This window comes from Nuphar pumila, chromosome 11 (assembly GCF_984573655.1).
Source record: "Nuphar pumila chromosome 11, dmNupPumi1.hap1.1, whole genome shotgun sequence".
NCBI lineage: Eukaryota > Viridiplantae > Streptophyta > Magnoliopsida > Nymphaeales > Nymphaeaceae > Nuphar > Nuphar pumila.
This window is the reverse complement of record NC_143259.1, coordinates 102,825,593-102,836,298: the sequence shown is the minus strand read 5'-3', so window position 1 is coordinate 102,836,298 and position 10,706 is coordinate 102,825,593. Positions and strand designations below refer to the sequence as shown.

The 10,706-nt window shown below is 33.3% G+C and overlaps 1 long non-coding RNA gene across 1 annotated transcript; it reads left to right on the top strand.

Moving 5' to 3' along the window:
- The first annotated feature begins 1,818 nt into the window (after positions 1-1,818).
- LOC149822645 (uncharacterized) lies at positions 1,819-7,685 on the top strand. Its single transcript, XR_016425960.1, has 3 exons — positions 1,819-1,907; positions 4,706-4,766; positions 7,564-7,685. It is a non-coding gene; the product is annotated as an uncharacterized LOC149822645 (long non-coding RNA).
- The last annotated feature ends 3,021 nt before the right edge of the window (positions 7,686-10,706 follow it).

The following is a 10,706-nucleotide window of genomic DNA, read 5'->3' as shown; positions in this document are numbered from 1 at the left end:
TTTGCTAAGTATAACTATGTGTGATGTATAGCATTATGTTGTCCTTTATACAAATATGTAGAGTGGTTATTGCTAGTTATTGTGATTTTTGGTCTTGTTCATTGGTTAAATAATCACATCTTCTTTGTTGGATCAGTTAAATTATTGCATTGTAGTCATTTCTTTGAATTAGTTTTATAATTTAGTTTAGATTATCCACTTAATATCTAATTATATATTAATAGTACATAAATGATGCTTTATTTTGTTTTTTTATTTGGTCAAATTTTTAATATTTTTTGTGAATCTTACGCCTCGCTTCATGAGTGGGTCTTACGCCTCAACACTATTCACAACATTGATAAAATCATAAGGCTGAAGGTAAATTTGGACTCTTGATTATGCATTAAGATTCAAAATCAGTCAGATTTAATAAATGGGACAACCTAACTGTGAAAATTTTAAAATCTATGATATATATATATATATATATATATATATATATATATATATAGAGAGAGAGAGAGAGAGAGAGAGAGAGAGAGAGAGAGATGGGAACCTACTAAATGGGCACAGTGCTAAATGAAACATGCTCTTAGATTTTTGGTGCTTTTCGAAATTTTGACTGTACAGATGTGATCTATATGCTTGTTTTTATAGGAATCACTTCTTAGAGCATTTGACTCCGATGCATGAATAGGTTTTTATAAGGTTTCAAAAATCAATAGCCTACAATTTTTCATAAATTTTCGAGCCTCCAAATACCATTTTTTCCATCCAAAATGCTTGATCCAAATTAGGATTTCTAGTAAATCAATCATGCTGAACACATCTATGGGGTTGGAATTTTGAAAAAAAACAATGGAAATCCAATTGCATGTTTCATTTAGCATTGTGCCCATTTAGCATGTTCCCATCTCTCTCTCTCTCTCTCTCTCTCTCTCTCTCTCTCTATATATATATATATATATATGAAATGCATCCAAACACTATTTTTCCAAAATATTTAAAAAATTGAAAAGCAGAAAATCCAGAAAAGTGAATTTATGAATTTTGCATCCAAACATGCCCTTAAGGTCACCAGTTTGTTTGTGCAATTGAAAGCAGAATAGATCCAATTGGAACTTTTTTTTTAATTCATTGTAGGGATGTATGCAAAAAAAGAGAATAGTGCTGCTCTAAAATAATGCCTAAGAATGTCTGCACCTCATATTTTGTAGATTATGTGTTCCATTTATAATGAAAATTTTGCATGAAAAATTCTTGATTTCTTGGATATAGCTTTCAATTCCACATGTCGAACACTGATAGAGTAGTTATGGGAAGGTTGTTTCTTATGTAGGTAAAGTTGCAACCAAGAAAAATTGAAAAAGAATATCTTATCTGGTTGTGAATTCAAGGAGATAGATCTTGTCTTTTATTGAATGAATCTTCATTTTCTTTATGCATTACAAGCGTTTTGTCATGGAATCTCAAGCATTTCGTGTTTGAGTTCTCAGGTGCACTAGGGACCCTTTGCAGTTTTGACCTGTATGCTTTGTTTCTTGCTTCACTTGTTAAATATATTATATCATTTTTTCTGAAAGTTAATATTTGCTTCTTGCTATTCACTCAATAAAAATATTGCATCAGTAGTTTTTCTAAGAATCAATAGTTGCTTCAGTTTTTTTTTCTTTTTTAATTTGTTCATTTCTGTAAGTGCATGGATGTGTTATTACAATGCATTAGATTTGGTTCTTCATTTGATTTAGCTCTGGTTTTGAGTCTTCTTGACGTTATGATGTATTGTTCTCATTTGTTTTGCCAGGAAATGGGTAAACTTGGGAAGAAAGCATGGAAATTTGCTCGTAAGAATCTTCAATCTGTGCTCAAGAAAAAGCGGAAACAGAATGCTTTCAGGAATTCTTTCAGGACAAGAAGGGCTTTTAGTAAGGCTCATAAATCCAAAATCCCCCCTTCATGTCTTCTTTAAGCTATTCAAGGTTGAATGAATTTGCTCTTTTGGTTTTTATTCAGGATACTTTCTCTCATCTCTCATCATGGATGTTAAAACTACTGATATACAAGATAACCATGACTAGCTTTGGTGAATCACACACTCAATTTAATTTTGCCTTCCAAATAAGAGAACTAAGTCACCCATTTGATTATTCAATATCTAGTACTTTTCTCACTGCATGTATTCCATGATCAACCGGAGAAATCTTATGAGGTTTTTGAATCAGTAATTACCTTTTCTAATGAAAGAAAATTTGATTAGGATCTTTAATATGGTTGAATAGGTTTAACACAAGAAATTTTCTATTGCAAAGCTCTGAGCTAGTTGGGATATGGTGGGTCAAGCTGCTTACAAGTAGCTCAGGTCTAGCAGTTAAAAGCTTCATTAAATTTTGGACGGCAGACTGAAAGTGACAAATGTTACCATTTTGAATATTTGCCAACAATTTCAGATAAAATAGTGGAACATTTCCCTCTTCCATCTTGGAGCAAAGAAACTTCAGATCCTTGAGCTTTGCTGGGAGCGTGTAAAAACATAGGTGTTTATCCTTGGACCAATAGGATAAAGCCTATGTCACAGGGATTCGGCTAGCAGGGTGCCGCACTCGCGTCGACGCGACTGGACGCGGGTGCGGCACCGGGTGCGGTCAACCCGACCCTGGGTGTGTTGACCGCACCCAGGGTCATTTGTGTCCAATTTTTTTATTAAATAAAAAAATGTGTCCAATTTTTTTATTAAAAAAAAATTGGTCGAGGGGAGCCACCCCCCCCCCCCCTTTCTGCAAGGGCAAAAACTCTGAATCAAGCTCCACAACTCATCCGCTTGACCCCTCCCCTGCACAAAGAGGGCGCAGGGAGGGGGCTCGACCCCTTCCTTGCACAAATTATATATATATATATATATATTTTTCCGCACCCCCGCACCCATGTGACATAGGATAAAGCCAACATAAAAAAACTTGGTACCAGGAAACTCTTGGTGAGGAAAAACGTCATGATAAATTAAATTTTTTATTTTTTGGAAAAACTCTAGGAAATATTAGCATGTGTAAAAAGTTAGAAATACTGGCAATATATATAAAAAAATTAAAAATGATTTATTATGTTGATATCATGATAAGACCATTATTGGAAATATTGCGACTTTTTATAGTATAGCAGATTTTGTAAACGCTGCCATGTTTACAAAATATTGCCAATATTTGTAACTATGATAAAAGTTAAAACCAATTAAGACTATAAAAATATATAAAAACATAAAGAAAGGCATAAATTTTTAAAAAAATGCCTTTATTGGATTAATTGATTTTTTTGTGGACCAAGCCCTATGGATATGATCCATATGGTTTGTTCAGTCAAAAGCAAGTTTTAGATCGTCCGATCAATTATATAGGTAGATCTTTTAAGGGTTTCAAATTTTATGGTTCACAATGTATTGAAATTTCAAAATGGAAAAATTCATGCTTGTATGTCCAAACCAGAGTTATCAGAAGTGCCATAGGGCATGGGGAAGCGTGTTTTGTAAACGTGAAACATGGTGCTTCTGAAACGTGCTGGGAAGTGCCAAAAAATTTAGGGAGTTGGAAGCGCGCTTCCCAATTTAGGGGAAGCTCGTTTTCCCTTATTTTTTCATTTTTTTGTGTTTTTATTTTTATTTTTTTTTGCTTCCCCCTCACTTCCTAGGTCGCTTTCGGTTTGCTTCCTAGTTTTCTTCCAAGACAATTCCTGATTCGCTTCTAAGTCGTCCTGCTTTTCCCGCTTCCTAAAATTTTGAAAATGCCTCGCTTCTCGCTTTTGCTTCTCGAATCGCTTCCTCGACTAGCAACTCTGGTCCAAACCACTCATGATCTTTTCAAAATATTGCTGATATTTGTTACTATGCATAAAACCAGTGTTTAATTTTGCATTGTAAATTTGAATGCTTTGAAGTTTGCGATTTTCAAGTGGGAGCAATCTAAAGGCTGTTTGGATATTAAGCCATCAAAAGAATGGTTAAGTTTTTTGGCCGATTGATCAATGCGGGCAATGATAACAGTGTATGACATGAACAAGTATAGTCTGCCTCAAAGTGACTCCATTGTCTCTGCTCTTTAGGTATTCTGGACAAAATCCCTTTCTGGATGATATCACACCTCATTGATATCCTTTTAGCCCACGGGTAATGGTTGCTTGAAGTTGAAGATTAGCAGCAACTTGATTAAGGTTTATGTGTCTTTTTCATGCCCCCCCTGATGTAATCTTTCTACCTCCTTTTCAGTCTTCATGACTGGCTCAGGCCCTCAATGGGAAGCCAAGCAGAGAGTGCCTTGAGGATTGATACCATACATTGAATGAGCTTACATATAACGTCTTTAGTAGTTCATTAGATGTTTAAACATTTATATTATTATTTTAGTAGCTACAAATATTTTTTCCAAAAAATAAATGATAATTCCGCAAGTGTCATGTTGCATGAGGCCAACAATATTTTTGCTAATCTAACTGCCTGCGCTATTGCCTTCTTTTTGTAGTGTTCATAGGCAGTTGCTTCATAAGACATCGTTTATTAGGAACTTATCTCTACATCTAAGTTGCCCTGCTTGGTTTGTGTTTGTGCTTCTGTTCACTGAGTGGATTGTGTAACAAAATGTTTCCAAGTTTGTATAGTTTTTAACTAGACTTTTTGTTTATTTGCAAGCATTGATTAGGCCACCACATTTAAGCTCTATGGTTGGTTCTGTTATTGCAGGAGATAAAGGTGTTGTATATGTGAACCATCCAATCTCCTCAGATGCACAACCTGTAGAAGAGTAAGAAAATGCCACTATTTATTTTCTTTGCTATCACTTGCTTTAGATTATTTTTCTGACATCAACTTGCTTTAAATTGTTAGACATGCCAATATTGAATGTTAATTCCCATCAAAATTTACATCCCTTGTAAGATTGTTTTTCTGTGTTTTTCTTGTTTGGTTCCGCCTTTGCAGTTACTTTTCTTTATATTAGGATAAAACTGTACACTTCTACTGCTTAATACATGATGTAAGATTGAAGTTTGCCAAGAATCAAAGTGGCACCTGTGCAATTTGCCTTTTCTTGTGCAGCCGATAGTTGACAAACTCGTGACTTGGATCCGGATTGCCTGACCCTTGACTTGTGAGTCAGCAGGTTGACTCGGTAATTTGGACGAGTTAGGACATGATTTTTTTAGTGTTAAGATATGGAAAAAATCAAACTCCAAACTGTATAATCACTAAATTTAGTACATGACATCAATGACTAAGCTATATAAGTATTCAACTATACATAATTGTTGATATTATGATTTAAAAATAGATGATTCTTTGTAAAAATTATCCTTTTATAAGCATTATGCACTAAAACCATGAAATGCATGACAAAAGACACATAAGTGGCATGCGGATAGGTGGTCCTGAATCGGTGACCCAGTTGGGATCCGATCCGGGTTGACTCGGGCGATTCTCGAGTCAGCTCTCTGGGTTTGCCAACTATGGTGCAGCCACTGTATTTTATATGTAATATATCTGTCTATTTATGATGGATTCTAGTTGGCTGCTTTTTCTGTTTGTTGTCAATAGCATCCAATTAGCCTCATTTTATATACATTTGAAAACTGTCTTAAGCTCCTCTTTGAAAGGAGACAAACTAAAACTTTTATAACATTTATTCTTTTGCTTCTGTTGTCTGTAGCTTCTTGTTCATTTTTGTCGTGTAGCGGTTGTATTCTTGTGTTTTCTCTATGCTATTGTGTAACTTGGGTATATTAATTTATTACCTTTTGTTTATATTTTCAAAATAAAATCTGCCATTAAATGGTAAATGGCATATATTGATAATCTGTGTTCTCTCACACTTTTATTGAAAAAAACTTGGCAAAATGAATGATTTTTTAAAAATTTATAAACTGAAGTTAAAAATATGTAAAAAAATTACTCAAATGCCAAAAGCAATAAATATGTCTCATCCATTGTTTTAAAAATGAAAAAGAAATGAAAGATGGGAGAGTCCAGAGGCCGAAATAAATACTTTCTTGCTTAGGATTAAGTTACATTCAGTATTTATTGTCATTAATTAGTTAGGAGAAAAAGATTGAGAGAGATGTGAATGATAAAATAGGATTATCAGCCAAAGTTTTTTAAAATCATTTATGAAACATAAATTATGATATTTTAATTTTAAATTATCACAACATTTTGAAAAATATCATGATATTTTAAATGTTAGAACTGATGAAAAGATATCATAATATTTTTTTAAAATATCATGATATTTGTGATTGTGCTTATACCTTCTTCCATTGCCTTAGTTTTCTTTTACTGCAAAATTCAATTTTATGTTTTTATGAAAAACAGCTGCATTACTTGAGTTTTATCCTTACATACTTGTAATCACCATTAATAGCTGCTAACTTTTGTTTAGTTGCGAACTATGTTGTCAAAAGTGATACGTGGTTACCTAGTCAACTGGTACTGCCTACCCTACTTGTGTTCGCCTAATCTTCCCAGAGCCAATCCCTAGTTAGACAGCACAGAGTAGGATGACATTGTTTTTTATTTTTGAGGTCTTAAATGAATCCTATGCACTTAATTCCTATATGCTGTTTTTTGTGCTTATTTTCTTTATTACTTGAGAAAAATGATTGCTTGGGCCTTGTTAGGGACTGTTGCAATCGGATTGATGTCAACATATATTCTTGTTAAAACCCACACATACATGTGCACACATGCATACACAAAAATTTGCGAGTCTCTATTACAGCTCAATGTTTCCAGAAGAGATGTTCTTGTAAGAGTAAATATTTAGTGCTATGCTGCTATTATGCATTTTAGAGCATACTAGGATCAGCATAGAGAATCTAGTACAAGACTAATGTGTGTTGCCAATTTGCCCTTATCTTCCCTTTTTAAAATTTTTCACAAGGTCTATTATGTTCAATGATAAAATGATTCTGGGGGTGCGCTTCTTAGGATGCCTTAGGAGGTCATTGTTAACATAATTCCTGCTTGCATGAGTAATTCAAACCATTTTCTTCTTCCTAGGTGTTGATTAAATGACATAATCGATGCCGATATTCTTTTTAGAATAATTTCTAGTGTATCAGTTGAAATTTTGTGTTGATTCTAGTGGAGTGGGTATTATTCTTGATCGTAAAGATACCGATGCTCAACTTTGGAGAGCATCACACAATTTCACTTTCGCCCACTGATTAATTGTCAAGCATTTCACAATTTACTAAGTTCTTTCCTCATTCATGTATGTTATTCAGGAGCTTCATTGTTTCCATTGGTTAATTGTTAAATGCAATTGAGTTTTCCAAATAGTCTGAGTCATATATTGCAAGTTTATATGACATGATTATTCAGAAGGTAGTGATGCTTTTTCAGTTTCCAGAAAGTAGCGAAATTTTTTTACTGAGATTCTAGCTAGATTATGGGCGTAATATCTTTCAATGTATTATGGGATTATCTGTGCGCATACATTTGTTCCATTTTGTATAGTTGTCTTAAGGTGATGCAATTAATTAACGATTTAACTTGAAATGCAAGTGTTTATGCTCATATATAGTTATGCTCATCATTGTTGTCAGATATCCTGAAGGTATTGTAAATCAGGCGCTCGACGACATTTTTGCAGATACTTTTGGTAATGTTGTTGACAATGATTCAGTTATAGATTCAGATTCGGAAAGTGATGGTCTTCTTTCTGAGGTAATGTCATGCTCTTCTAAAAATCCGGCCTCATCTTTTTCTAATTCCTTATTTATTTATGAAAGAGTTCTAAATTCTGATATTGGTTTCAGGATTTGAATGGTTCTTATCTTGTTAAAGATGGAAGTGATGATAATTCAGGTTGGAACATAATTACAACAGTGAAATTTGGTGTTTGAAATATCCTAAATTTTTGTTTTAGTAAAATCGCAAGAGGATATTTTTCAATATAATTGTTGTTGCTGTAGATGAAAGTTATCATACTGCTCTATCTGAGCAGAACAAGACAATTCAGGTGGAACTCGTGAAGCAGAAAAGTAAGTTAGATCGGCTGAAGAAAAAGGTAAGAACGACCTTGTACTTAATTAAGACCTTGAAATGACCATAGATATGAAGCTCAACATGATGGTATGTCTAACTAATATAAACATGTAGGGTTTGTTTTAAAAAATTTCTCTCCTATTTTGAAGACAAAAAAATTGATGGCTCACATTCATCATTGTAATGTACTTAGTTTTACCCAAAATGAACTAATGCTAGGGATGTCAATCGATCACGTTTGAGTCAGGTATCTGAAAAGTACAAATCTGATTAGTTGAATCGGTATAGCAAATGAATCTGATTAATAATCAGATTCGGATGCAGTTTTCAGATTTTCATTTGAATCTGGATCCAAGGGTAATCCAACCCAATTCCTTATAAAATATATCTGATTAGCTAACCGAGTACAGGTTCAATATTGCCTTTTCCATCCAACTCTAAATTTGATTAAGCTAGATCCGGATAGGTCAGATTCACTAAGACCAAGATCTCAACTGAATATTTCCAGTTTACTGCCCTGGCTAATGCTCAGAAAGATTTTCATGTTATGACCCTTGAAATGTTGTATTCTTAAGTATGAAGAGCATATTTAAAGCAATAGAAGTGCTTTTTGTTTTTTATTTTTGCTTTTGTGTTTGCTCATAAAAAGAAAACAAGTGCATCTTTTGTGATATAGACAACTCTTCATACTTCTTTTAGTACGACATTATTTCTGGATGCTTGAAATATTAATAAGGTTATGTTTGCTTCATTGTTTCACCAGGACCCAAATTTTGGTGAGTTTCTGGAAAAGCATAGTTTGGAGCTTCAAGCTGCAAGCAATGAAGAAAAAATAAGACGTCCATCACTTTCCAGTTTCCACATGGCCATCATTGTACTGGCTTTCGACATTCTATTGTCATTTTATCATTGGTAGGACTCCTATTGATATTAAAAAATTCTGATGCCATAAATGGTTGTCTTCTTAGGTTGTATGTCATGTCGGTAGTCATGTTATCAAGCCTACTCTTCTCTGTTCTTTTTTCCTTCACCCTTTTTCTTTTGTTTTTTTTTCTGGTGTGTGTCTATTCCAGATTGGTGTGCTCAAATCAGGCCAGATTGGGTCCAACTAACCAATCCTGATTGATTCCATAGATTATCCATACCAGTGGGAATCAATTTTAGAGTCAGATTAGTATAAAGTAGCAAGTGTCTGGTTGGACCAATCCATTGATTAGATCACCCAATTTTAACGTTCTTCTCATCATTTTTTGATAACTTTGCAGTGGATTTAGGTGGTTTTGTTCTTAGTTGTCATAGGCGCTAGGCGGAGCCTAGGCGGTGAGCCCCTAAAAAGCCTAGGCAGTCTAGGCAGTACCCCAAATAAAAAAATAAAAAAATATATATACAAATATGTAAACAAACTACTAAAATTAATAACAAATATGTATACAACATAAAATCAAACAACAATAAGCAATAGACAAAACAAAATATGTCGCCAAACACTATAAGATAATTATATTAAATAACCTGCTCAATACATTGTCCAACACAAAACATTTAACAACACAATACATTTAACTAAACATAGAATTCTGAAACATATGTCTATATATAAAAGTCATCTTCATTCTTCAGTATCAAACTTCATTTCAACGATTTCCTTCATTTATTGCATCTTTTAGTGGCTTGAGATGATGATGGCAGATCATCTTCATACAATTTCTATCCCACAAATGTTGCAGGTACTTGTGCCTTTCTCTCATCATCTTTTTTAAGACTAGTAAGAAGCTCAACACAAATATCAGAAGGAATGCTATGTTTACATAATTTCACAGTGGAGTTAATATGTCCCACAACATGATATTTAAATTTATACAATCCTTCATGCATTATAAAATCACAAAAATTACACTTCACTATTTCTTTGGCATCTCTAAGTCAATAGTGTACAATATTTCAATGCAGGTTTCTTTGAGAGGCATCCTCCAAGACCTCTACCCTCCATCGACTTACTAGAACACGAATTAATAAATCTAATCACTACAAAGATGTAAAATAATGTAACTGATAACCATGTTAAAAAATGAAACAAAGAACAATGGAATAAATAAACCATGCAACTGATAACCAATGCAAAAAATTAAAACATAACCAATTAATCACCAAATAAAAATATAAGCATACAGACATTTAACAAATCTACACACATAACATAATTAACTTTAACTGTATTTAAGTATAAAATAGTAAAAAACACCCAATAAGTTTATAATAACAACTTAAATTTAATCCTTAGATGAACTTGAAAGTCTATCATCATCTTAATTGATATATTGCTCTTCTTCTTCAGTTTTATTTGCAGAGTTAGCTTATTCCTCTTCTTCTTCCACCCTCACCACCTTCTTTCCTTTGTCAAACATTTTCTTTCTTAGGACATTAGTTACACGTATTTTTACCCCCACCCTATGCCTTAACGCTCTGGATGCCTTATCAACAAGATCTCATGTAAGTGATGTGTCATTTTCAAAGATTATCATTGACTTCTCTTAAGACAATGGGGTCGAGATCTCCTTTTTTTCATTCTCTCCTCATACCTTTGTTTCAATTTATGATTATATTGCACAAAAAACAAACCATTCAACTTTTTGTGCAAAAGTCAGTTTCTTTTCTTTGTATGAATCTATAAAAATATATATAAAGTTAAAATATATACAAA